We start from the raw sequence: 27,159 nt of genomic DNA on the forward strand, positions 1-27,159 counted from the left end.
TAGAGAAATGAAGAAGGTTGGTGAAATGCAAGGCCAGGTCTTCCCTCACAGACATTCCACAAAACTCCAGCCACCTGAAGTGGGGACCTGACTTGAGTTTCACCTTGAGTGTCTAATACCTTCTGAAATGTTACAAGTTGTATAAACCCAGGACCTCAAAAAACATGAGAACATTTTTTCAAAGTACCAAATAATGAACTCAACAGAAGTTTGGCCATTTTTCCTGTGATTCTCAGAAACAGCCATTTAATAAACAGAGGTCCACCCCTTACTGACAAGTAACAGCAGTGCTTATACTTTCGCAGTGAAGGGAAAAGTATTGGTTCAGGACTGCCTAGACCAAGTTCTCAGCACAAAGGAGATATATTTGACCCAGAGGGACAGAGTGTAGGAAATAAGAGACAAAGACAGGAGATAGAGGACAAGTAAGAAGGGGAAGGGAACAAGGGAAAGGTGGCAAGGGTGTTTTTCCCATCCAACAAAGGATTGCCTGCCTCTGAATTGAAGGGAGACAGTCCTGGCACATAGAAAAAAGGCAGTTTATAAAGGTAAAATGGGAACCCTGTGTCAGGATGAATTTTTTAATTTTATTTGACATGTTAATTAGGGCATTCAAAGTGGGATTTTGATTGCTGGACTTCAATTCTTTGATAAGTGGACCTTGGTAGTCTGCATCAGGAGGAGGAAGTGGCCAAATAAGGGGATGGACATCGGGGGCTAGTTTAAGAATGTAATATGTTTTTTTAGCAAGGCAGAGGAAATATATGAGAAGGGCAAGACCTGCCAGAGCCATGCTCACCACTCTTAAGCTGGCCAGAGTGCCTTCATGTACAGCAAAAGGAATCAGAGCCTTGTGGTCCAGACTGTAGTTACTAACTTCTAAGGGCTTGTGTACTGAACCTTATCTTTGTTTCATCACCTTCTCTGCACATGGGCAGTACCCATCATCTGCAGAACACTGCCATGGACAAGGTCAGGTCCTGACCCCGGAAAGCTGCCCATGCACGATGAGGAGATCATTCTTTATTCTCTAGGAGCCAGGTCCTGGGCCTGACATGTTCAAATTACAGCTGTCTTCTTACTTTGCAATAGTCTTTAGAGTCTTCATGTGTTATCTGTGTACATTTGTATGCTCATATGTAGCAATCACGTGCATAGATGTATTCACATGTGTATGGACATCAGTGTCAATGTACAATACTGTCCTTAGAAGTCATTCCCCTTGTCTTTTGAGCTTATCAACCAACTCAGATCTGGAGCTTATCAACTAACTCAGAGTATTCAGCCAGGGAGGTCCAGGGACTTCCTCAATTCCACTTCTCTAGATCTTGGATTACAAGTATACATCACCATGCTTGGCTTTTTAAACTTGGGTCCTTTGATTTGATTTGAGCACTATTCTTCAAAGTTCGGTAGTGAGCACTTTCCTGACTCTACTATCCCCCCAGGCCCTAAAATTGATGTCTAATTATTCATTTCATCTGACATATGTCATATAACATTTACCATATAAAACAGCTCCTAAAGTTAATTGCATAGAAACTATTTTAATTTATACTGACATTGTCCTTTAAATAATTAATATGTATTAAAGAAAGTGGAGCATCTCCAAGAAAGCAAAAGGAACCTTGAAGCCACTGCTGCTGCTGAGATGCAGTGTCACTGTGGGCAAGTTCCCTCCCCTTTGGGAACTAAAAACAATAGTGTGATTTACAGCTGCCTCAAGTTCTGGTTGGATATTCCTGAGTAGAGAACACAGGGAAGGAAAGTGAGGCTTGAAAAGTGCTGCACACTGGCTTTCATCATTGAAAAAGGCAGGCTGATCTTAGCCCCCTCCATCCCTTAGGCAGGGCAAGGTGGGCTGGAGCGGGAGTGTGGGAGAGTGCTGCACACAGTTGGCAAAGGGAGGTGTCCACAAAGAGATGAAAGAAAGCAGGGTCCCTAAGCTTCTTTTCTGAGTAGGAAACACAGGTTTGTTGCCCACAGACAAATCTCTGAGTAGATTTGATTTTTTTTTTATCTTGCTGCTGCTTTTCAACTGGTGAGTTGTCTGAGGCAGGACAGCACAACTGTGTGTGTGTGTGTGTGTGTGTGTGTGTGTGTGTGTGTGTGTGTGTGTGTGTGTGTGCCTGTGTGTCTGTGTGTGTACGCACACACGTGCATGAAGACTGTATGTTTGTTTTAAGAGTAAGTACATTCAAAGCTACCTGGACACATGTATTTCAGATGAATTTCAGCCTATATTTGGAGCAGGAAATACCTCAGTTCACTATTTGAGCTGCTGTCAGAGTATATAATTGATTATGGACGTGAGCTTCTGGGCACTGGACAAAAATGCTGGGGACAGAGAAAGACTGAGGAAGGACTTGATATTACCTAACGGACATCTGGACTGTGTTCCATGTCCTGAATATGTTGGGGTATCCTGGGACCAAACTACACCATAATAGCCAAGAATATAAATAGAATGCATTGTATGTGGGTATGAGGGGTGTTCTTAAGAGTACAGGTTGACAAGGATGCTGGAACATGTGTATGTGAAGGCCTGAGGTCAACCTCTAATTTATTTCTCAGACATGTACTACCATATTTGTTGAGGCATTTGTCTGGAACTTCTGAGTGGGCATGGCTGGCTGGTTGGGAGCCCTCTAAATAGGCCTGTTCCCCTAGTGCTGAGATAATAAGCACAGCACCACACCTGGCTTCTTAATAGGGGTTCTAAGGATCAAACTCAGGTCCTCATGTGTGTGTGTGTGTGTGTGTGTGTGTGTGTGTGTGTGTGTGTGTGTCAAACTCTACCTGCTCAGTCACATCCTAACCCCCAGAATATACTAGCAAAGAAATCAGTTAAAACAGATCCAGAGTGAGGACATTTTAGTGAAGCTATAGAAATAATTAAACCCATGAAGCATCGGTTTGACTCTTCACCTGTGCTGCTGGCCAAGCCTCCTATTTTAATGAACTTCAGGTGCCTGAGGAGGTTGTTCAGTCAGTGAAGCACTCCCATGCTAGCATGAGAACCTGTGTTTCACCATATAGAACTCATATTTTAAAGGCTGTATATGGTGATGTACTACTATAACCCCATTCTTGAGGAAGCAGAGACAGCTAGGTGACTGTGTCTCAATAGCTAGCTAGTCTGGACTAATGGCAAGCTCCAGTTCTGTTGAAAGATTCTACATACACACACACACACACACACACACACACACACACACACACACACACACACACACATTTTAACCTAATCTCCAACTTGGCCTGACTGGGTGCTGCATTAGACCCAGGGTTCCTCCTGTCTCTACCTTCCTAGCACTAATACTGTGGTAGGATGCCTTGCTCAGCCTAGATGCAGCAGGGAAGGTCTTGGTCCTGCCTCAACTGAGCATGTTGACTCCCCATGGGAGACCTTACCCTTTCTGAGGAATGGATGGGGGTGAGCTGGGGAGGAGGGGAGCAGGGAACAGGAAGGAGGGGGAGGGAGAATTGTAGTTGGTATATAAAATGAATAAAGAATTTAAAAATAAAATAAAATAAAAACTGTGAAAAACCACACATAGCCATTTTACCTGAGTTTAAGGGATCAAACTCAGAAGCTCAGCTTTGCAAGACCAGCAGTATAACCACTGAGCAAGCTCCCCAGCCCTGCAATAGTGGGCAGCAGGGACACACTGTGAACCACTCTAAAGGGGCTGCTTTTGAGGTGCCACGTGGTTCCAGATCCCACCTTCAAGGTTGCAAATGACTGAAATCCACTGCAGTGCTTGTCTATAGGGAACGTAAGCCCCATCCACTCTGGTAGTATTCTCCCATGGGATAGGAAAACCGGCATCTGGGCAAGAGTCTGGTCCTTTGGAAGGAGGGTAGTAGAGATCCTTGTCCATCCTCCATGTCTGAGCAGCAAGTCATCAAGCCTTTGAGGAGGTCTCCCAGGTCAGCTGAATCTAAGGCAGCAGAAACCACAGGTTTGGCTGCCTCTCCTGAGCCTGAGTTGAAATGGAACAGCATCATGGAGCAGGTCTTTGAAAGTCTTATATCTGTGGAGTACAGTAAAGTGTTTTTTCCCTCTGCAGGCCCTGAGCATGCTGAACCAGGGTGTATCCTGCTTTTGATAAAGCCTACAAGGTCTTGATGAGGTCACTTTCAGGTCAGTGACTCTTCAGATCCTGACTCCCAAGAGAACACTTAAAGAAAGTATTAGTCAAGAACCTGGTCTGGGCTTCAGGCAGAACACCCTTCCCAGTTTCCCAGGCAGCCATCCCCAAATCGAGGGAAATCATTCAGTGGGGAAAGCCACTTCCTACCATGCCTCCCCCTAACTCTTGAGTGTGATCCCATAGACCACATGGCAGAAGGATAGAAGAGCTGGTGTAAGCTGTCATCTGCCTAACACATGTACCATATGCTGTGCCTCTGCCTCCTCTCCTACAAAACAGTTCAAGAATTTTTTATGTAATAAAAAAGAAACTTTATAGATATGTAGACCCGGGATTCCAGGATCAGAAACTTTGGTATAGGTGGGATAGGGGCAGGGTTGAGTACACTGAGTAATCTTTACTTTGAGATTTCTGGTAGATTGAGGTACATACACATGGGCATGAGAAAGTGATTGAGGTAGAGGCAAAATTAGTCTCTAAGGGAGTCCATGACTGAGCCTACAAACAGAGTAATTAGTAATAATGGGCTTGAGTGACTGGGGGAGGCGAGGTAGCTATGTTAGCAGGAAGGAATGAAGAAGAGCCACAGACAGAGAACCAAAAGGCCTGGGGAAGGCTGGAGGTGGAGCAGAAGGCGTCCTTTCCACTCTAACATCTTTTTCTCTGATCTGTGGAAATGACATAGCACGGGCTAATTTATTCACTGTTGGCAAAGCAGTTAGCAGGGTTGTAATTTTGTTCTGAATAAGATATTGTACACTTATTATTTCATGTATTTAATAGAGCTTGAAATTAACACCACCACTAGAGCGAGACTCATTGATGTTCCCTCCAGCCTCTGGTGGGGAATGTCCTCTGGACAGGGACAGTCATGGCCTGCTGCTCTTCTGTCCACTGTGCTACTTACATGCTACCTCTGGGACCAAGTCAGAAGCACTGAGTTTTGAGTGTCATTATTGTCGTTGTTAATAGCCTTGCTCACCAAGGTCTGTAAGGCTCAGTTTTCAGTTTAGGAGTTTATTTTGCTGGTGAGCAGTTTTTATTTAGGAAAGCAACCATGTCTGATGCCCTTGCTCAGTGTCAAGAAAAAGAAATCAAATTCTCCATCCAGAAATCTCTTTGTGGCCAGAGAGACAGTGAGTGTGGAAACAGGATCCTGTGCCATTGGATAGAAAAAGCCAGGCATTTAACAGTAACATCTATTAGTCTTCTGCTCTGTAAGGATTGATTTGCGAATAGAGAAGTGTTGTGGCTTCTTTGAGATTCTCAGCTCTTGTACACAGAATGGAAGAGATGAAGCCTAACGCAATATTTAGTTCTGGGAGTTGAGCATGATAAGTACAAGAAGAATCAGGGGTGTTGAGGAGAAAGCTTAGTGTGTTAAGCAATGGTCATGCAATCACAAGGATCTAAGTTCAATCCCCAGCACTGAGGTGAAATGCCATGTTTAGCAGTTTGAACCTGTAATTCCAGGACCACAGAGGTGGAGCCAGGCTGATCCCAGAGAGTTGCAGGCAAACCAGTCCAAGTGAGCTTCCAGTTCAGTGAGCAATCCTGTCTCATAAAATAATTCGAAGAAAGCTGTCAAGGAAGAAACTCAGTTTCAACCTCTGTATTCATCATGCATAAAATGCATGCATACACAGGAACTCATACATATGTACACAAGAACACACACACAGAGGGAAAGAGGGAGACACACACACACACACACACACACACACACAAAGAGAGAGAGAGAGAGAGAGAGAGAGAGAGAGAGAGATTAGTAATAACTGAATACCCACTCTGTTCTATAAATAAACTTCGCTTAAGTATTTTTGGTAGTTTGACAAGCATTACTACTTCTATAACTAGTAATAGTAGGAAAGAATAGACAATATGATGTGGCAAAAATATGGAACAGAGGGCTAGCAAGATGATTCAGCAGATAAAAGTGCTCGCCATAAAACCTGAAGATCTGAGTTCAATTTCCTGGACCCATATAAACATAGAAGGACAGAACCAAATCATGAAATTTCATCTCACCTCCATATGTGTACCTTGGTATGTGTATGCCACAAAACAAATTAATAAATGTTTTTAAAATGATACAATACTCAGTGATACCTTCAAATAGCATATGTGAATTGTATGTGTAACTTAGGCATACTTATGCTTCTTTTTCATTTTAAAATATTTTAAAAGGTATATTTATTTATCTGTTTATGTATATGATTGCTCTATTGCAGATATGACTTTATAAGAGAAGAGGGCATCAGATCCCACTGTAGATGGTTGTGAGCCACCATGGGGTTGCTCAAAATTGATCTGAGGATCTCTGGGAGATCAGCCAGCACTCTTAACTGCTGAGCCATTTATCCAGTCCCCCTTATTTTTAAAATATTTTTACTTGACTTTCAAGTGAATAAGTACTTTGGCAGGTGATAGCTATGACCTGAATTATGATGTAAGTCTGGAGCTTGCTCATCTGTTAGGCATCAAGTCATTGGCATTTTCACAGGGTCAGTACTCTTACTGGCCTATTGGGCAGGTTCTCCCATTGCCCAGGTATCACCAAACAGACTACAGGGGAGGCTGGAGAAATTGCTCTCACTTAGTTTTTAAGGATATCAGGATTTGACCTCAGCTCTTTGATAGCAGCCTTGGGTTCTGTTTCCCTTTTCAGGGTGCAGGAGAGAGTTTTATTTTACCTTGATTTCTTCCCATCTCCTTTTTATTCCTAAATTGACTTCTCACAGACATCTAAAAGTCTAGCCACATTCCTTATTCTACCTGCACTTGGATTCCTTTGCAAAGTCTCACTGTAGCAAACTGCAGCAAGAAGCTATGGTGATGTTACTGTATCTGTAATTGAAGACTCAATGGAGTCTTGAGCGGAACCCATAGCAAACACCTTGTTAAGTAATTATTAGCACAACCCATCACCAAGATCAGCACCCTCACATAAAAAGTCCTTCAGTAGCCTGGCAGTGGTGGTGCACGCCTTTAATCCCAGCACTAGGGAGGCAGAGGCATGCAGATTTCTATGAATTCCAAGGCAGCCTGATCTACACAGTGAGTTCCAGAACAGGCTCCAAAGCCACACAGAGAAATCCTGTCTCATAAAATAAAACAAAACAAACAAACAAAAATGTCCTTCAGTAAACAGTTACTGTGATAATAAAAGCTTGGTAGCTGGAAATGAACAAACTATAGTGGGATTCCTGAGTGTTCAAGCAAGTAGGTCTCTGATTATGATGTCTTCCCATGGGCTTCTTTCCTTCTGTTGGTTTGTCTTGCCAAACTTAGCTGTGACAGTTTTTGTTTTATCTTATTACATTTTATTCTGTTTTATTTTGTTATTATGTCTTAGAAACCTGTTTTTTTTTCTTTTCCCCTGAAGGAGGGACAGAAAGGGAGTGTATTCAGATGGGAGGGGACATGGGAGGAAATGGGAGTAGAGAAAGGGGAACTGTAGCCAGGTATATTATATGAGAAAAGAATGTATTTTTAATAAAAAGGTACAATTAAAAAGTTACTTAATTGACTTAGAAGAACCTTCCTTATAAAATTCATATAGTAACTGATTATAATTCCAATATATATTATATATATATATATATATATATATATATATGCTATAGGATTATTTTTATTTAGTGTTTCATTTTACATACTTAATCATCCATGTGTTTATTTTTGAAACAGGGTCTTGATATATCCCTCAGGCTGGCCTAGAACTCCAAATCCTTCCTGGAGTCTCCTGAGAGCTAAGATCATAGGCTTGCACCACCATGTCCATCTGTCATACAGCAAAACAGCAAAATATCATTAAAATAGCACCCATGGTACCTGAAATTCCTTTAGTTTGTTCAGTTTGTTTGCTGACACCATCCCCATCTGATTAATGTACATCTATCTATTGCTTGCATAGTTCAGAGAACCAAAGCAGTTCCAGCCAAGATTAAGAGACTCAAATGCCTGAAATCAAGAGCCGAGTGCCCAGGAATATGATATAATGTTGTGAACCAGAATATAAATGAACTATTTTTAATTATTCCAAACTTTCAGTAATTTGCACCAAGTAATAATTAAGTTAGTTAAATAAGTAAAATTATGGGTGATGTTGGAAGATTTACTAAATATAAACAACTACCATCTAGCTATATTTAAATTTTACCTAAATCATACTATTTTCTGTGTATCAAATATGATCATTTAGGGGTTGGCCAGATATCTCAGGAGGCAAAGGCCAATATTGTGCAAGCCATTGGCCTAAGTTTGATCCCAGAACTTATGTGGTAGGAAAGAACTAATTCCACAAACTTGAACTCTAAATTGGCACTGTAGCTCAAACATACAAACACACACACACACACACACACACACACACACACACACACACACACATAAAGAGAGAGAGAGAGAGACAGAGAGAGAGAGACACTCACAGAGAGAGAGAGAGGAAAAAGAAGAGAGATTTTAATAAAAATATACTTTTTAGTATGTTTATTAGTATGTTACCTATATTATTGTATTTATTATATATACTATGTTAGTATACTAGATATATTATTTAGTATATATAATTTAGAAGGGGAGGGAAAGGGGACTGGTACTTTAATGGCTATAAAGTCACAGATATATAAAATGAACATATCTAAAGGTTGAATATGCTACATAAAAATTATATTAATAAAACTGTATTATATTAAGGATTTCTGTTAAGCAGGTTTGAGCTTCTTGTATCCCACAAAGGCTGTAATTAAGTAAGTATGTAGTTATGTATAGGAACATTAGTCAGCTTCACCATAGCAACCATTTTATTATCAGTATGTGTTCAATAACATCATGTTCTAAATCGCCAATACTCACAATAAGGTTTGTTTCTTAAGTAAAAATGAAGAATATAATTATCTAGGATGTGCTTGCATAAAATTGTGCTTACTCTTTCTCTAAAGTTGAAACATGTAGCTGGGTTCCTATATTTTGCCTAGAACCCTGGTTTGAGATCTCCATCACACCATTTTTTTTTCCAGTTTGGCAAAACTTTAGCATACTGAGGCCACTACCACAGTGTGCACACAGGAGTCTCAGGCACCCATACCAAGCCAACAAGGTTTTGAGAAGCTTGATAGAGAGGCAGAAAGGATTTCTTTTGTTCTCAATGAAAAATATGTGCCATATCAAATACATTTTCTAGTCTGAGAACAATGTATTTCTCATTTTAATCTGCTAGTCAGAGATGTTAGGAATATGGTAATATTTACAATATCATATTTCACTCAAGGATTTCAAAGTACTTTGTAGGTTATTGCAGTAGGAATGTGTTTTTGTCCCCCACAAAGTAACTGTGGGGGCATGTATTATTCATAATCACTTTATAGAGAAACTAAGATAGAGAAAGGTTTAGTGATCTGAGAAAGGTCATGGAATGAATCACTGGTCATTCTCAGGATGAAAACTCAGACCCATGAAAACTCAGACCCAGGAGCCTGGATGGCTGTATGCATTCACAGATCATGTGGGCCTTCTCAACAGGGGTAAAATTTAGTCCTGCTTTTAGTACATGGACCATTAGAATTTTAAGAAGATGTAATGATTCCTAATAGTTTTCTTTAATTAATGCATTTATCTACTTACTAGGGGGGAGACTGAGTGAACCACTTTTTATATAGAAGTAGAGGTTTCAATCTACTGTGTGAGCAGGGGGAGCTGGGTGCACCACTTTGTGTTTGGAAGTAGAGGTATACATAGAATATCTTCCTCAATTGCTCTCCAGGGCATCTTACTTGAATACCTCCACTTTGACTTTTCTGGCAGTCTGGCTTGTCCTTGAATCTTGAGATTGTTAAGTGTGTCACCAGGTGACAGTAAAGCAAGTGGCTTTACTCAGTGAGCCTCATCTCCCTACACCCCTCTGATGTTTCCCTTACCTGAGTCTATTCACCTCTTTCCCACCACACTCAACATGCTGAGTTTCCTGAAAGCAAGCATGTCTTTGGTTATTGGTGGGGCACACAGAGAGCTAGGGGTCCAGTGCCCATTCTCTTCAGTGAACTGGATGATTTCAGGAGTCTGAGGAGTGCTGGTAAGATGTAGGTGTTAGAACTCATGTTCCTATAATTGGGAGACTGTCATTTCCCAAAGGGATGTTGATTAATCCTCCAGTCTTCTAGCCTCAGAGTCCTTGGCTCAGTCATACAAACATTTATATAAATGTTGACATGCCACACTATGTAGGGGATGCTGTAGTCACTCGTGCTTAGGGGCTGGCTATAGGTGTGCCTGACCACGCCCTTGGGCATGGTCAGGGTGACTTAGGGAAGGTTTAATAGTGAGGGATGCTGATGTGGTGGTCCCCCTTCTTTCACTTTCATCTTCAGCTTGCTGTACTCTGCCCCGCTGGCTGGCTAGGTCACTCTGTAAGTAAGGCTTTTCCCTATTAAATTCCCTTGTATTTTTACCTGGCTCCTTATTGGTAATTTCCCACAATAACACTACTATAAATGTTATCCATAAAGCTCTGGATAGTTCTCCTGTCATTATTTTTGTCTGTTTGTTTTTTTCGAGACAGGGTTTCTCTGTGTAGCTTTGGAGCCCATCCTGGTACTCGCTCAGAGACCAGGCTGGCCTCGAACTCACAGAGATCCACCTGTCTCTGCCTCCCGAGTGGCTGTCGTGTCATAATTTTTAATAAGAGGGCGAGCATCTAATGTTTATATGATTTATTTTTATCTTACCTCAGTCTCATGCTTAAATTATTATATTTTATTATTTATTTACTTTAAAGTGGTTGTGGGCAGAGAGAGAATGCAAATATGCTTTGGTATATGTGGAGGTCTAAGGGCATCATGCAATAGCTGGTTCTCACCTTCCAGCATGTGGGTCTCAGTGCTGATGATGATCAGGTGTGTGGAGGCAGGTGATTTTACATGCTGAACTGTCTCTCTCCAAGCCTCTTTCTCATCAGCTCATACAGTGATGAGATTAGCAACAACAAGCCTCAGAAGTCTTGTCTGACTTTGAAACAACACGATTTGATAGGTTATAAGCTTTAAAAAGAACCAGTGAGCATAGCCTTAGAATACTTCCCAGGTTTCCAGGCTTTCCCTTAAAAAGGCTTCAACTTGAGACCCTGCCTCAGGTAACATGGCTGCTACAGTTTATCTGTGAGTAGAATCTAGGTAACATGAACATATACACATGTGCAACCTCCTACAACTAACTGTTTCTGTATATGATGGGATATAATTTCTCCACCTCAAAAAGCACACACGTCATAGTCGTGACATTCAAGCTAATGCTACGCGCAGGTACCTCTGACTGACATCATCCTTGCTGCATATTGACTAACATGGGAATGACCTTGGACTCAGGAATGGTTCCTTCACTTAACCTTGAAGAGGATTGTTGAATTTTCTGTACCTCAATCACTTTATATGCAAAGTAAGTGTAATGAGACCTAACTTAAATGCAGGTTATATGAATTAAATGGCACAGTATTAGTATCATTTATTTCATGAGTTAAATGGTATGGTGTTCTCCACAATAATGTTCCACTTTAATTAAGTGTTTCAAGACATTAAGGCTGGAAAACTTGCCTGGTGTGTGACCATTTCTAGGTAAGTTTTTAGAGGGAACTATATAATCAAATTAACATAGAAATATATCTCTAAAAGGTTCCCTGAAATATTTACTAGAACACTCTCATTCACAATCTTTTTATCTTTTCTTATAAAGTATAAAGGAGAGTGCATTGAGTAGGTTAACTAAAAGGTTTTGTTCTCGGCATAACAGCTTAACCCATGGAAATACATTCTGCAGTAGTTTTGATGAGAATGGCCTATTTGTTTGAATACTTGGTCCCCAGATTATAGAACTGTTTGGGAAAGATTAGGGGATGTGTTCTTGATGGATTTGGTGATCCACTGAGGGGTGGGCTATGAGGTTTCAAAAGATTGGTGCCATCCCAGTGATCTCTTTGCTGCCACCTTGCAGTTGGACACATGAAGTGTCGCTCTTCCAGCTGCCATGCCTTTGTTCCACTATCATAGACTTGGACCCTCTGAAAAATTAAGCCCAATTAAATGCTTTCTTTTGTCGGTTGGCTTTTCACGGTGTTTTATTATATAAATAGGAAAGTAACTAAGATGCATGTGTGCTTATTAAATATAATTTTTATTCCTCTTTCATCAGCCCATTAAACACCCTCCCATAATCTGAAATATCTTTTCCATTTATATTGTTACACAAAAATTAGAAAGAGTGTACAAAACTGTTAGCAGGGGATAGTAGAAATGGTTCAACTCCTAAGAGCACTGGTGGCTCTTACAGAGGACCTAGGTTCAGTTCTCATCACTTACCTCATGGCTTACAACCACCTGTAAATTCAGTTCCAAGGATTTCTTAGCCGTTTCTGGCTTTCACAGTCTTGCACTCAGCACACACATATACACTAAATATACATATATTTAGCCGGGCGTTGGTGGCACACGCCTTTAATCCCAGCACTCAGGAAGCAGAGACAGGTGGATCTCTGTGAGTTTGAGGCCAGCCTGGTCTCCAGAGTGAGTGCCAGGATAGGCTCCAAAGCTACACAGAGAAACCCTGTCTCGAAAAACCGAAATAAATAAATAAATAAATATTTAAAGTAGCAGTAAGTCTGGCGAGTTTTACTCTGCCTGTAAAATGCTTGCTGGACAAACATGGTAACCTGAGTTCACATGCCCAGAAACCACATGGAAGTATGCAGTTGTGTTTCACATCTGTAACCTCTGTCCTGAGAAGACAATAAGATTACTGGGGTTGCTAATGGCCTAATTAATAAGGGCTAGGTTCAGTGAAGAGACTCTATCTCAAATTTAAGTTAGGAGGAATTCAGAAAGACTTAAGGTACCATCTTCTGGTCTGTTCCCCACAAAAGACAGATAACTACTCTCAGGTACACACATACACAAGCATCTACACTACATGATAGACAATTTTTTTAATTGGCACATCATATTATCACTCTCACCAAGTTGCACAGACACAGATACACACACACACACACACACACACACACACACACACACACACACACACACACGCACGCACCTTAAAGGAAAACTTTACTATTAAGCAACATTTATTTTATATAAAAACTGCTTATCAAATAATGACTGACCATTCAAAACCATTTCTATTCTTTCATAACACTTTTGTCAGGCTAATTAACCATTTTCCATGATTAAAAAAAATCTTATTTTGTGTGGTGAATGTAGCAGTATAGTACACAATCACAAGGGAGGACTGACTTCATGGTAGACCATGATCCCTGTACCAAGTGCTTGCTGTATTCCCATCCAGAACTCTCTCCTACCCTTTTGTCCTTTGTTATCCTCCATGTATACCCTAAATCCTGTCTTTCCATCCACCCATATCTGAGATCATGGCCATTCTCCTCACTCTATTCAATGGTGTTATTTACCAACCCATGGCAATAAGCCTAGAGTATTCTGACAGTGGAGTATTGGCTTATGCCTTTTCACCATCTCTCATTTCCTTTGTGCTGCTGCTTAGCAAATTCAGCTACTGCAATGAAGCCCTTGCCTAGCACCTTCAAGCATATTTAGGCCCTCCACTCCTGAGACTCTCCATCTGTGTTTCTTCATCAGACATCCATTTGTCCCACCGTCACCTTTAGGAAAGCATGGCTGCCAGGGTTTGTTTTTGTTCTCAAGTTCTGAATTCTCTCTTTTAGATATTCAAAATAGAACTGTATCCAAAAAGCATAATGGGACAGTGAGAAAAAGAGGAACATAGCTGCAGTTTGAAGATGCACCATGCCAACAGGCAGTGGTGGCACATACCTTTAATCCCAGCACTTGAGAGGTACAGGCAGGCAGATCTCTGTGAGCTCGAGGCCAGCCTGGTCTACAGAGTGATTTCCAGGACAGGCTGCAAAGCTACGCAGAGAAACCCTATCTCAAACCCTCCTACCCCTCAAAATGATGTATCATTCTATTTCCTGTATGGGTTTTAAGCAGATTCAGTTTTATTATATCTCAGACAGAATGCCTGACATAACTTTCAAAAACGAAGATTTTCAGGTTCATAGCTTCAGACAGTTCAGTTCCTGGACATTTGATCCCATACTATATATTTGGCCAGAATATTACGGCTCTAAAACAGATAATACAAATCTGTCTCCCTCTCTCCATTTCTCCCTCTCTGTATGTGTATTTGTGTGTGGAGTATATCTATGGATATGGCTGCATCTTCAGATTCCTCCTCCTCTTTTCATTGAGATAGGGTCTCTATTCATTTAGAGTTTTTCTACTTGAGCCAGGCTAGCTAACCCATGAGAATCCAGGTACACCCCCTGTTCCTGCTTTCTATCTCAAACTGTTGTGATGCCACTGGTCTTCCTCAAGCCCAGCATGGGAGCTCTTTACTTTTGGGAAGAAAAGAAAGGAAGGGAGAGAGAGGAAGAGGAAGAGAGCATAGGCAAGATACAACCCAAGACCTCACCTCAGTGGCCAGCTTTCCTCAGCTGGATTCTACCTTTCAAAGTTTCCAGAACCTCTCAAAATAATATCACTAACTCTCAGCCAAATATTTAATACATAAGCCTGTCTGCTCAATCTATATTCAAATCATTAAATCTATATTCAAATCATTACAAACTCCAAGGTTGTGAGATTATGGCAGAAGTGCCTTGGGATTTAATTATGTCATGAGCTTCCATAGTCATGGATGGCGTTCATTTGCTTCTTTTAAAAATGAGCTTACAAAGTTTGAGGAAGGGATATAACCTCTGTCTTACAATTTTTCCTGTTGCTATTGTAAAACACATCCTGAAAAGGCAAGTTAAAGGTTGAAGAGTTTGTTTGGGCTTGAAGTTCAAGGCAGAGGCTGGACACTGCATTTGCAGACATGAAGCAGAGCAATGGATGCATTTTGCTACTGGTAGGCTCATTTTCTTGTTTTATATAGTTCAGAAGCTGAACCAGGGACATGGGTGCACCCACACTGGACTGGTCATCCCACTTCAATTCATGTGATCAAGAAAATCTCCCACAGCCATGCTGAGAGACCCCTATCTCAGGTGACTCTAGATTCAGCTTCTTCAATACCTTCCATAATAAGAGAATGCTGAATCTAGAATCAACCTGAGATAATCATCTGTGAATGAGTTTTAATTGTGTTAATTCCAATGAGAAGACATGCCCTGAATGTGTGAAACAGCTTCTGGGTGAGGCCCATGAATTATAAAATTTTGCTTTTTGTCTTCTTCCTATATTCTGCTGGTGAGAATATCTGTTCTGTGGCTGTCACTGCCCTGCTGTCTGAAGCCAGCAGAACCCAGATCTGAAGACCAGAAGCTCATGGGAATCCTCCAGCCTTTCCATACTAGGTTGGGGCTACTCAGGCCTCCAGGCCCCTAGACAAAGCAGCTACCACATCTTAGTCTCTGAAATGTAAAGACAGATATTGTTACACTATTCAGCTTATTGCATAAGGCAATTTAATAAATCCTCTTTTAATATCTACTGTTGTTTCTGTACCTCTAGAGAACTCAGATAAATATAATTGTTTATATTTATTTTTCAAACCTCTTTATTGAGAACTAATCCTGACAGTATTTTATAGGATTGATGGTCTGCACTGTTGCTCCCTTATCATCTAAACTCTGGGATTCCACACATGCAGTCATATTAAACCCATAAACTAGTGAATGGGGATTTGTACAAGGAAGGCTGTATTTACAGACTCATATATTTTAATTGCATGAGATTTTCATGCACCATAGAATTAATATTTTTATTCTTCTTAATTACTCAAAAACTTTAGTTTAGCCTGAGGGGCATATGAAAACAGAAGATAAACTAAATGTGAGTACAAGGATGCATGTACCTGCCTGTTTTAGAAATTCACTGTGAGGGTCTCCTGTGAGTTTCTGGAAAGTGGTTGCACACTTTGCATGGATCCCTGGGTTCTGTCTCCAGTACTGAGGCAGGGGAATACATCCTGCATATAACCTGTAATCCCAGTACTATAGAGAATGGTGGAGGCAAGATGATCAGAAGTTCAAGGTCAACCTCAGCAATACAGGGAGATTAAGACAAGCTGTGCCTACAAGAGAACTATCCCAAAATAAATAAACAAAACTCAAATGGCAGAAAATTGCTATAGGTGGCTGAGAGCTGGATCAAGAGGCTGACTACCTGGAGTTTACTCTAAACTCTTCCCTGGAATACACCTGTGACCTTGAATGCCTTAGACTCCTCACAGACAGCTTCAGTATCAAGATTCCAAATCCTCTTCCTGGAGCTGATGGACAACCACTTAATGATCCTCAACTATGCAGTGGAGGCATGTGCTTTGCCTTCAGAAAACTCTTCAAGACTGAAAGGTGGATACTGAAAGTCATAGTAGGCCAGGTAAATAAAGGCATCAGCTAATGGGGAGTGACAGAATACATCTCATTCATCAAGCTGCCAATGGAGAGTGATAGAATACACCTCATTCATCCAGCTGGCCTTTTCTGAAACATTGATAGCCCTTTCATTGGTAAACATGGAATAGGAATCTAAGTTTAATTGTGCTGTAGTTTTAAACTACTGTTATCATATGTTCTTCCAATGCAATTTGCAAATATTTTCTCCTTTCCATTTCAAATAACTGAAAGGTCAAGTGCAGCATGACCTTGTGAACATCACATTTGAAAGCGCTGGGTCCAGAGCCTGTTCACTGCAGATAGGAACGCTTTTTGAAAGTGTTTCCACCAGGAGTGCACAGCATCTGTTTCCTTTGGCAATACAGTATCTCAGTCCATAACATGTTTCCAAATGAATAATGGAGATTGGTTTGTACAAGTCGGCTTTATCTGTTGCAGCAATGATTAATAACCCCAGAGCCAACCTTGCTTATAGGAAGAGAAGAAACACACAAAAACAATTCCATACATGCGAGAGCTGAATCCAAATTTTGCCAGCAAGACTACTGTAAACTTAAGCAGATGCCTTGGGGTGGGCTGCTTTTCCATTGTGCTGAGTAAGGGGAAGAGAGTGGGACATCACTATGGTTAAGATTGACTATCAGCTTGATGGAAATAAAGGGGCAAACCTATGGACATATCTGTGCAGGTGTTTCTACTTTAAGTGGGAAGTTCTTGTGGGCAGCACCCATTCATGGACTTGGGATACTGGATTGAATAACAAGAAGAAAGTGGGCAGAACACCAGAATTCATCTCCCTCTCTCTGCTTTCTGGCTGAAGATGTAATATGACCCACCCCCTCAGCTCCTGCTGTGATTTTTCTCAGCACAACTGACTGCATCTAAAACTGAGTCAAAATAAACTCTCTCATCCTTAAGTTGCTTCTGTTGGGCATTTTGTTCCAGCAGCAGGACAGTAGCTGTCTTGCCTCCTCCCAATTTTAAGTGCTCATTTCTTGAGTGGTGTTATCACCCCTTTTGCTTTCATCTTTTCTTACTAAAATTATATTTAATTGGCTTTTTGGAATCTGGTTGCTTTCCTTTCTTTCTAATACTGAGGGAGTGAAATAATTAGAACATGTCCTCTGATTCCTTAATAACTGGTATGTTTTATTAAATTCTTTTATCTTTGGCTCACTTATAATATTTTTATTAGTGCTGGAGAGATTACTCTGAGTTAAGAGCACTTCCTGCTCTTGCAGAGAACTATAGTTCAGTTCTCAGCACCCATGTTAGGCAGCTCACAACCATTTGTAACTCTAGATCCAGGGAATCTGATGTCTTCACCTGGCCTCTCTGTGCACCAAACATATCTAACATAAACTCTCTCTCTCTCTCTCTCTCTCTCTCTCTCTCTCTCTCTCTCTCTCTCTCTCTCACACACACACACACACACACACACACACACACACACACACACAAATAAAATAAAGATTTTTGTATCCTAAGAGGTGTGGAATTGACCCAGTGATCTCTCTACATCTTGGTATCTCTCTGTACCATCACTGTCTTGTTTGTGTGCTCTGCAATTGAATGGTTTATAGGTAGTCTAGAAGGTGTATATTAGTATCTCACTGTTGCCTTATTTGCTTATTGCTATCTTTATCTTCTCATTCATAGAATCATTCAGTTCTTCCACTATCTGTGTATTTTCTCATTGCTTGATTTTTCAATTAATTTTTAGGGTGAGTGTGTGTGTGTGTGTGTGTGTGTGTGTGTGTGTGTGTGTGTGTGTGTGTGTGTAAACATAGGTGTCTTCCATGGAAGCTAAAAGACAATGTTAATGGAGCTGATGTATTAGACAGTTGTGAGTACCTAACATGGGTCCTGGGAACCAAATTCAGGTTCTGTGCAACCAGTGTTCTTATCTCTGGGTCATCTCTTCAAGCCTTATTTGATTCTTGAGGTGTTGGCTATATATATATATATATATATATATATATATATATATATATATATATCTCAGAATTTCACATTCCCAGATCTTTCTCTCTCTCTCTCTCCAGTGATAGCTGAGGAAAGCCAGCTATGACTTCAAGAGCCAGCATGCTAGCCTGAAATCTGTGATCCTGTTCTATAAAAACCCTGACAGATAACCCAGCGACCATCATGGTTTAAATAGCCAGACCCAGAGAGAAATTACTTTATTGTTTATGCCTTCTGTCCTATTTGTCCCCTGAGCAGAACATGTAGCTCCCACTCATGCTAGGGAGGACAATTTGCTTTACTGGGGAAGGATGAGGGAACATGGAAGGAGATAGCACTGGGAAAGACAACTGGCATCAATTAATGGTGGGGGCATCTCTGGGATGAGCTGGAAACCTAGTGCAATGGAAACTCCCAGGAATCTGAGGGTGACTCTATCTAAGAATCCTAGCAAGGAAAGATATAGAGCCTAAATAAGCCATCTCCTATAACCTTGCAGTACTTCCAGAGGAGGAATTAAGACCCCAACCCAGACACATAATCTCTTACCTACAATTTACCCTTTCTGCAAGGTACGCTGAGACAAATGTGGCTCAGAAGTTATTGGAGTGACCAAAAAATGATTTTTCCATCTTGAGATCCATGCCATGAGAGGGAACCCACCCCTGACAATGCTTGGAGGGCCAGGACCCAGAGTCTGAACATCCCAGAGACCTAGAATAGAAGCAAACATGACTGGCAAAAAAGAAAAGAAAAAGTAAAGTAGTAATTCCTAGTGATATTCTGCTATATCCCTAGACTAACTGTCATCAGAGAGGCTTCACTCAGCAACTGATGGAAACAGATGCAAGACCCACAGCCATATATTAGGCAGAGTCCCAGGAATCCTGTGAAAGAGGAGTAGGAATGACTTCAGGAGCCAGAAGAACCGAAAACTACAGGAGGAAAGCACAGAGTCAACTGATCTGGGCTCATGGGGACTTAAGGAGACTGAACTGCCAAAAGAAGTGTTAAGTTAAAAAAAATACCCACTTACTGGAAATATGCCACCATTGATGTAATAAGTAAATCAATCCAAATTTAATCTGAACAAAGCATCTGTAGGTGGTCCCGGGGAGAGACTGGAAAACCATGAGGTCTACCCAGAGGTGGAGACTTTTAATGCCCTCCCAGGTGGAGCCTCCAGTGGTGGAGTGGTGGGCTTTTTTTTTTAAAGATGTATTTATTTATTATGTATTTAGTGTTCTGTCTGCATGTATTCCTGAAGGCCAGAAGAAGGCACCAGATCTCATTACAGATGGTTGTGAGCCACCATGTGGTTGCTGGGAATTGAACTCTGGGCCTCTGGAAGAGATCTTAACCTCTGAGTCATCTCTTCAGCACGCAATGGTGGGATGTTTTAGGGGTGCAGTCTGGATTGATGAAACTCCATGGAAGGCACCTGCCCCTTGATACCTTGAGGGTAGGGTTTGGAACAGGACATTTGTCTGTGGCTGACCAGGGAGGACCGTCTGAATGAGTTGCAGTTGTGTGGCTTGGTTCTCGTGTGGGAACCCTGAGAGAACTCTTTGACTCTGTTGCCTGTTCCTGGCAACTTTTCTTCCTGCTGGGTTGACTCCTCTAGCCTTAATAGGAGAGGGGGTGCCTCATCTTATTGCAACATGATATGGTTGGCTCATATACATGGGAGGCCTACACTGTTCTGGGGGTAAGAGAGAGGGTGTGAATGGGGGAAGGGGAAAAATGGTGGAAGGGACTGGGAGGAGAGAAGAAGAGAGGGGAAACATTGGGCTGGGAAAATTTAATGAATTTATTAATTAATAAAATTAATAAAAAACAATGTCCAGAATCAACTCATAGACACATCAAGAAATGATGTTTAACCAAACACTTGGAATCACCCAGGAAGTTGGAACCAAGTAAGTCCGCCATGGCCAGTTTCACTCAACTGTCAACCTACCTGCTGAGTTTCCAGTCAGTGAGTGAACCTGTCCCAAAACAATGAAGCAGAAGGATGCTGAGGAAATTCATGTAGATGGAGCTGATTTCTGCCTTCTCCATTATGCACAGGCACCCCCTCATAAATGGGAACATGCACATGCATGTTCACACACACACACACACACACACACACACACACACACACACACACACACGGGGGTGGGGGGGGGCTCAAAAGTACCCAGGTATGTCTAGTAGGTACTCAGAGGAATATGACTAAGAACAAGGAAGCAGAAAGAAAGAAAAAAAGACAAAAACAAAACAAAACAAAACAAAACAAAAAAAACCCAGAAAACTGTGTTAGGAGCTTCTATGTCTCAGTGAGGTAATGTAATAAGTGATTGTTGTCACTGTCATTTAAATATTAGGAGGAAAATGTGGTGAATGCTAGATATCAAAATTAGAGTGAAATTATTATTGTCAAAATAAATTACCCAGGTATGGCAGTGTCTGTTTAATCAGAAAAGTAGATCACAATTTGGTATTCTTTACCATCACACCATGGAATGAAGTATGTGGCTGGGAAGTATGTAAGCAACATATTATGACTATCTGGTAAAATGTTACCAGGGGATGCACACAAAAGTGTGGATATGGGGGGGATGCTCACTTCACATTATAAACCTTGCCCTGTCCTGGGTGATTCCTGTTGACGCAGAGGCTTTTGGCTCCACTTTGAGTGAAGACAGTGGCAAATAGCATAGTTTTGTACCTTGTTTGTGAATAGAGATAGCACCAACTGCCCAACACAAAACCCATAGCACATGCGGCTAAACAATTCTTTTCTAAAAGTTTAGTTAATCATTGTAGAATGTGAATGTGAACCCAGAGGCTGTGTCAGGGCTGGACAGATGGTGACTCAGTGATGATGAGCACTTACCATTCTTGCAGAGAACTCAACTTCCATTCCCAGCAAGCACCAGAACAGTGACAGGGCATTCATAACCACTCTAGGGCCTGACTACCTCTTCTGGCCTCCTGTTGTATTTACATAAGCATGTGCACACGCCGCACACATATACAAATAAAAATGCAAACAAAAATTTAAATCATATAAGAAAAAATGTGAGCATGAGAAATGATTAAATAGAGTAGATGATCAAAGGATATTGTCTCTGTCTAGGGGTCTTGAGTAAGCTCATTTTCTCTACTAGCTAAGAAATTAAAAGGCAGGGAAATCACTGATTGAAACAAGTAGCAGCAGGAGGAATATTAGAGTGAAACAGCAGAACAGCAGATAGCATGTTCTGGTAAAGGAAGGATTTACTGAGGGGAGTTGCCGGTGTGTGCAAGAAAACACAGGTAGAGAGTAAGGCCCATGGAAAGAATGCAGAGCAGAGTGGGACTCCAGGAGCTGAAGCCTGGTCTGTCCTCCATGCTTGAAGATTTTAACAGTTTTTGAAAGATCTTTTGTCTCTAATTTGGGGGTGGTCAGTTTGAACATAAACAGACGGGAAGGCTGATATGCCAACAACTTTTGCCTAAATATGTCCAGGTCTGGCCTTGAACTGTGGAAAGAGGAATCAAGAGCTCAGAATTACCCCCTAAGGATTCAGCTCAGCATGATCCCACCTATCATGTGGTCTACTTGAATCACTTTCCATATATAAATCAGAAATTTTATTCATTTATCCCTTCAGTCCCAGCCCTACTGAAATTTCCCAAGGGTGAGGTTCAGGAGAAACCTCACTGCCTTTTTGAGGAAGAAGGTTATTAGGAAAGTTCTTCATGCTGTGAGCAGAGAAGCAGGCAGCTTGGCAGAGGCTCTTGCAGAAGGTTCAAGCCCATTGGCAAAGTGGGATGCTCCTTACAGATCTTAGTGGAAGGGAGAAGGCTTCCTAGATGCAGGATGTCTCTGGTTCCCCATATCTTGGTTCACTTCTCTGCTGCTGGTATAAAATACCCTGCACCAAAAGTCACTTGGGGTGGAGGGTTTACTGCTTGTATTTCTCAGTCACAGTCCATCATCCAGGGGAGCCAAGGAACTCAGAGCAGGACTCTGGGGGCAGAAATTGAAGCAGAAGCCATGAGGGAATGCTTGCTGCTTTTCTCTCTAAGGCTTGCTCAACTTGCTTTCTTGTGCAACCCAGGATCCCCTGCCCAGTAATGACACTTCCCACAGAGCCCTGGTCCCTCTCACATCAATCATTAATCACAAAAATGACCCACAGACTTGCCTACAGTCCAGTCTAATAGAAACAGTTCCTCAGTTGAGGTTTCCTCTACCAGAAGTGATTATAACAACTCAACAAAAACTATTAAATACAGCAAGAGCCACGGGGAGGGAGAGGGAGGAGATGTAGTCACTGTCAGCCTTTGATGGCTTGAGTCTGGAAATCTCAGTAGAAGTGGGAAATCCCAGCTCTTTGGGAGTCTCCCAGAAGTTAAAGACTCACCAGCAGGCTCTCAGTCAGGAGGTTTCCAATAGCTGGGATGCTGGAGAGAAAGGGGAAGGCTACAGCAGTAATCATGCTGGAGCAGAAGTCTGGTCTGGATTTTTAACGCCTAGGTGGCCTGTGCTTCTGCAGTTTAGATCAAACCTGTGGCTTGACTGGCCCCATTTGGCAGCCCAGCAGCTCAATTCTCACCATGCCCAGAAACTTTCTAACTGGGCTACTATGCTGTCACCACCAATATTAACTCTCTTGCAGCAGTATCAGGTCACCTCCAGAGAGGCATTTTGGAACCTTGCAGGCCCTTTAGCCATTCTGTATCCATTCTGTAACCTACACATATACACATGATTCTGGGAAATTTCGTACATCATACATGCTCTAAGAATTCATATTGATAATCTACATCAAAGCATTTATGTTTACCAATGGCCAGCTGACAAGGAAATACAGAATGGCTGGGTAGCTTACAGTCAACACAACATTCAGAGCTCAATAATTTATTGTTTTTTGTTTATTTGGTTTGGTTTGGTTTTTCTCTCTCCATTTTTTATTTAAATTAGAAACAAGATTATTTTACATGTCAATCCCAGTTTGCTCTGCCTCCCCTCTTCCTCCCCTAACTAACACCCTACCTATCCCATACCCTTACTGCTCCGGAGGGAGGGTGAGGCCTTCCAAAGGGGTCTTCAGAGTCTATCATGTCCTTTGGGATAGGGCCTAGGCTCACCCTCTTGTGTCTAGGCTCAGGGAGTATCCCTCTATGTGGAATGGGCTCCCAAAGTCTATTCTTATGCTAGGGGTATGTACCGATCTACTACAAAAGGCCCCATAGATTTCTGAGGTCTCCTCACTGACACCCACATTCTTGGGGTCTGGATCAGTCTCATGCTGGTTTCCCAGCTATCAGTCTGGGAAGCAAGAGTTCCCCATTGTTCAGGTCAGCTGTTTCTGTGGGTTTCACCAGCCGGGTCTTGACCCCTTTGGTCATCATTCTTCCTTCTCTGCAACTGGATTCCAGTTTACTTCAGTGTTTAGCTGTGGGTCTCTGCTTCTACTTCCATCAGCTGCTGGATGAAGGCTCTAGGATGGCATTTAAGTCAGTAATGAGTCTCATTATCAGAGGAGGGCATTTAAGGTAGCCTCTCGTCTGTTGCTTAGATTGTTACTTGGTGTCATCATTGTAGAACTAGACATTTCCCTAGTACCTGAATTGTCTTTAAACCTATAATGTCTCTCTCTATTATGGTATCTCTTATCTTGCTCTCTTCTATTCTTCCCCCAACTCAAACTTCCTGCTCCCTCATGGAGATGGCTCAGACATTAAAGGGTAGTCTCGCAATTAATAATTTATTGTTACTCAATAAATTCTAACAAGTGAGGTTGCTTCTGCTTGCTTAAGACCAAACCACAGGCAATACAAGATCACTTCTTCCATTTCCAGCACTATGTAAGCAAGGGAATTATTTCTTATAGAAACTTTATGAGGGAAGGCTTTGAAAGCATACACACATCAATATGTGAGTACACAAAGAGTTAGACCCACGGGAGGGAGCTGGAATTAAGGTGTTTGTGAACCACCTGTTATGGAAATAGAAGTCAAGTCCTCTGCAAAAAATGCCAGTGTCTAGAGGAGCTGTGCAATATAGAGATGAAGAATACTAGATGAAATACAGAAAATTCTAGACAACAAACAGAAGTCAGTAAAGATCAATTGGAAAGAGATTCAACTAGAACTTGCATTTGCATGACAAGGAAAGTTAATTCTTGCTCTGGCTTTGGCTTTGGGCAGGACTGAAAAGAGCTGTTACAAACAACAGGATATTCTTGGGCCACTGAGTAGTATTGGCGCTCTCTCTCTCTCTCTCTCTCTCTCTCTCTCTCTCTCTCTCTCTCTCTCTCTCTCTCTCTCCCCCCGTGTGTGTGTGTGTGTGTGTGTGTGTGTGTATTGCTGTATTCCATCAGCAACTGATGTGCTGTTTAGTTATAATTCTTTACTATTTTGAACCGTACTGTAATGAAAATAGGAGCATAGATGTTTTATCAATATACCAATTTTAATTCTTTTGTATGCATATCCAGATATAGTATTTCTGCCTATTATGATAATGTTATGTCTGAATTTTAGAGGAGCCTCATTGTCTTTTCCATTGCTGCTGTACTAATTAAAATCACAAACACTGAAAAAGGTGACTGTCACTTCTCTTCCTGGCCAGAACATAGCTTTCATCTGTAAATTTGGAAATAGATATCTTTATTGGGGTGAGGTGTCAATAGGTCTGGCAGAAATGAAAATATTCTTAATAGATGCTTATGTCTCCTAATCTGATTATCTCAAAGAAATGGGAGTCTCCCCACCAATCTAATGCTAGTACAAAGAAAAGACACCACCCAGAGGGTGGGGCTTATCTCCCAGAAAGAGACTTCACACAGTTCTAACAACTTGTCACCTTCAGGAGACTGAAGCTCAGATAAGGTGGGTTAATGGTGGGCAGGACCATACCTTTATAGTGACTGCTTGGATGTTCATATTCTTGGTCCAGAATTTAAATTTTGAATCTTACTTCATAAACCCAATGATGGACTTGTGTATTCTTTGCCCCTCTTTCCAATGTGGCCATGTTAACAAATCTTTCTGCTTCTCCATGTAGTTCAGCCCCTTTAATAAGGGCATAGCAATAGGATATAAGGGCATTGTTTAAATTTTCCCTCTTCTTTCTCCAATTTGTTTTACTTAAAAATCATTTGGCAGGAATGGAGAGATGGCTCAGAGGTTAAGAGCACTGACTGCTCTTGCAGAGGTCCTGAGTTCAATTCCCAGCAACCACATGGTGGCTCACAACCAGCTGTTATGAGCCCTCTTCTGGTGCCCTCTTCTGGTGTGCAGATATACATGGAAGCAGAATGTTGTATACATAATGAATAAATAAATAAATAAATAAATAAATAAATAAATAAATAAATAAGAAAATCAGTTGGCTGTAGCAGTTTATATTTACATTCAGGCCCCTTCTCTGTTAGATCAACCTATATATTTCATGTGAATCAGTATCATGCTGTTTCAGTTGTTAAAAAGGTAGAGCATCATTTGAAATCAGTTAAAGTAATGTTTCCTATTTGATTCTTTCTCTTCAAGATATCCTAAGTTATTTGGCACTTCTGAATGAATTTTAAGTAGTTTTCCCCCCTAAAATTCCTTCCCCAGTTTGTTAGGCTATGCAGATGGCTTTGGTTATATAAATATTTTGAGGATATTAATCTTTCAGTTAATGGATTTGATTACATTTTCTTTATTTTGTGTCTTCAGTTATATTCACAAATGCCTTATAGTTCTCACCATATATTACTTGTTCTCTTTGCTTATGCATATCCTCAGGCTAGTCTTGCTGTCTTGTATTCTCTTTCTGACCTTTCACTACTGACACATAGTTGTTGGCATACCAGCTATTGGTAAGCAGCTTTAATTCATTGACTTGTAAAGGTATTTATGAATTAGGTATATTCATATTAACATATATAAATACATATACATGTAGACATATGATAACATAGAACTTATATAAAACATATATTGTAAAAGATGAAGCAATTTTAATCTAAATTGATAAATATACATTTTGAATAATTTGAAAATACAAATCACAGCCTTGTGAATTAGAAATTTTAGAAAAATTTTGTGACTGCCAAAGTTTTTTCTAAAGCTTCATGGTTGACTTACTAGAACTTCAGAGAAGTAGAAAGGTTGAAGTGCTGCAGGTCCAGAGCCTAGTTTCCTTATCTTGGACTAGTTCTTCCCCTAAAATAGCCATTTCTTGACCACTACTGTATTAGCACTAATATCTTGTGACAAATAGATATTAATATATTTGGATCTTTTAACTTTGCAGATCATTGGCTTTCATCAATTCCAAAGCTACAAATACCACTAGATAACAACTGAGGTTTTTGGGAGGGGTTTCCTGTCTTCCTATATGTAGCAATGTAGATGAAAAAATCTTGATTCGTGACTTTTTGTTCTTTTTCTATAAAACTATATGAAGCTGTGCTACATGGGAGCATGCAGCCGGTGGCAACATAGCTCCATGTTTCCAGGGCCACAGTCACTCAAATTTGGCTCCAGAATAAACTATCTCTATGTTCCCTTTGAGGAAAGATCTGTGGTATTTTTGCATTGACTCCTACATTAGTTAGAATTTGCTGAGTTTTGCCAGGCTCT

The sequence above is a fragment of the Cricetulus griseus genome, chromosome 5 (assembly GCF_003668045.3).
Source record: "Cricetulus griseus strain 17A/GY chromosome 5, alternate assembly CriGri-PICRH-1.0, whole genome shotgun sequence".
NCBI lineage: Eukaryota > Metazoa > Chordata > Mammalia > Rodentia > Cricetidae > Cricetulus > Cricetulus griseus.